Here is a 2,500-nt window from a genome sequence, read left to right as displayed (position 1 = left end):
GTCGAAAAATCTGCGCTGCCGATTTTCCACGCGGCAGCCCCTCTTTTCGTCAGCGTGCCCCCCTGACGAATTTTCCTGCCTGGCCCGGCCAGTCCAGCCCCTGTTCGTCGAAAAATCTGCGCTGCCGATTTTCCACGCGGCAGCCCCTCTTTTCGTCAGCGTGCCCCCCTGACGAATTTTCCTGCCTGGCCCGGCCGGTCCAGCATCCAGCCCCTGTTCGTCGAAAAATCTGCGCTGCCGATTTTCCACGCGGCAGCCCCTGTTTTCCTCAGCGTGCCCCCCTGACGAATGTTCGTCGAAAAATCTGCGCTGCCGATTTTCCACGCGGCAGCCCCTCTTTTCGTCAGCGTGCCCCCCTGACGAATGTTCGTCGAAAAATCTGCGCTGCCGATTTTCCACGCGGCAGCCCCTGTTTTCGTCAGCGTGCCCCCCTGACGAATTTTCCTGCCTGGCCCAGTCCAGCGTCCAGCCCCTGTTCGTCGAAAAATCTGCGCTGCCGATTTTCCACGCGGCAGCCCCTCTTTTCGTCAGCGTGCCCCCCTGACGAATTTTCCTGCCTGGCCCGGCCAGTCCAGCCCCTGTTCGTCGAAAAATCTGCGCTGCCGATTTTCCACGCGGCAGCCCCTCTTTTCGTCAGCGTGCCCCCCTGACGAATTTTCCTGCCTGGCCCGGCCGGTCCAGCATCCAGCCCCTGTTCGTCGAAAAATCTGCGCTGCCGATTTTCCACGCGGCAGCCCCTGTTTTCCTCAGCGTGCCCCCCTGACGAATGTTCGTCGAAAAATCTGCGCTGCCGATTTTCCACGCGGCAGCCCCTCTTTTCGTCAGCGTGCCCCCCTGACGAATGTTCGTCGAAAAATCTGCGCTGCCGATTTTCCACGCGGCAGCCCCTGTTTTCGTCAGCGTGCCCCCCTGACGAATTTTCCTGCCTGGCCCAGTCCAGCGTCCAGCCCCTGTTCGTCGAAAAATCTGCGCTGCCGATTTTCCACGCGGCAGCCCCTCTTTTCGTCAGCGTGCCCCCCTGACGAATTTTCCTGCCTGGCCCGGCCAGTCCAGCCCCTGTTCGTCGAAAAATCTGCGCTGCCGATTTTCCACGCGGCAGCCCCTCTTTTCGTCAGCGTGCCCCCCTGACGAATTTTCCTGCCTGGCCCGGCCGGTCCAGCATCCAGCCCCTGTTCGTCGAAAAATCTGCGCTGCCGATTTTCCACGCGGCAGCCCCTGTTTTCCTCAGCGTGCCCCCCTGACGAATGTTCGTCGAAAAATCTGCGCTGCCGATTTTCCACGCGGCAGCCCCTCTTTTCGTCAGCGTGCCCCCCTGACGAATGTTCGTCGAAAAATCTGCGCTGCCGATTTTCCACGCGGCAGCCCCTGTTTTCGTCAGCGTGCCCCCCTGACGAATTTTCCTGCCTGGCCCAGTCCAGCGTCCAGCCCCTGTTCGTCGAAAAATCTGCGCTGCCGATTTTCCACGCGGCAGCCCCTCTTTTCGTCAGCGTGCCCCCCTGACGAATTTTCCTGCCTGGCCCGGCCAGTCCAGCCCCTGTTCGTCGAAAAATCTGCGCTGCCGATTTTCCACGCGGCAGCCCCTCTTTTCGTCAGCGTGCCCCCCTGACGAATTTTCCTGCCTGGCCCGGCCGGTCCAGCATCCAGCCCCTGTTCGTCGAAAAATCTGCGCTGCCGATTTTCCACGCGGCAGCCCCTGTTTTCCTCAGCGTGCCCCCCTGACGAATGTTCGTCGAAAAATCTGCGCTGCCGATTTTCCACGCGGCAGCCCCTCTTTTCGTCAGCGTGCCCCCCTGACGAATGTTCGTCGAAAAATCTGCGCTGCCGATTTTCCACGCGGCAGCCCCTGTTTTCGTCAGCGTGCCCCCCTGACGAATTTTCCTGCCTGGCCCAGTCCAGCGTCCAGCCCCTGTTCGTCGAAAAATCTGCGCTGCCGATTTTCCACGCGGCAGCCCCTCTTTTCGTCAGCGTGCCCCCCTGACGAATTTTCCTGCCTGGCCCGGCCAGTCCAGCCCCTGTTCGTCGAAAAATCTGCGCTGCCGATTTTCCACGCGGCAGCCCCTCTTTTCGTCAGCGTGCCCCCCTGACGAATTTTCCTGCCTGGCCCGGCCGGTCCAGCATCCAGCCCCTGTTCGTCGAAAAATCTGCGCTGCCGATTTTCCACGCGGCAGCCCCTGTTTTCCTCAGCGTGCCCCCCTGACGAATGTTCGTCGAAAAATCTGCGCTGCCGATTTTCCACGCGGCAGCCCCTCTTTTCGTCAGCGTGCCCCCCTGACGAATGTTCGTCGAAAAATCTGCGCTGCCGATTTTCCACGCGGCAGCCCCTGTTTTCGTCAGCGTGCCCCCCTGACGAATTTTCCTGCCTGGCCCAGTCCAGCGTCCAGCCCCTGTTCGTCGAAAAATCTGCGCTGCCGATTTTCCACGCGGCAGCCCCTCTTTTCGTCAGCGTGCCCCCCTGACGAATTTTCCTGCCTGGCCCGGCCAGTCCAGCCCCTGTTCGTCG

The sequence above is a fragment of the Populus nigra genome, chromosome 2 (genome assembly GCF_951802175.1).
Source record: "Populus nigra chromosome 2, ddPopNigr1.1, whole genome shotgun sequence".
NCBI classification, from domain to species: Eukaryota; Viridiplantae; Streptophyta; class Magnoliopsida; order Malpighiales; family Salicaceae; genus Populus; species Populus nigra.
The sequence above is the reverse complement of the archived record's forward strand: the minus strand, read 5'-3'. Positions refer to the sequence as shown.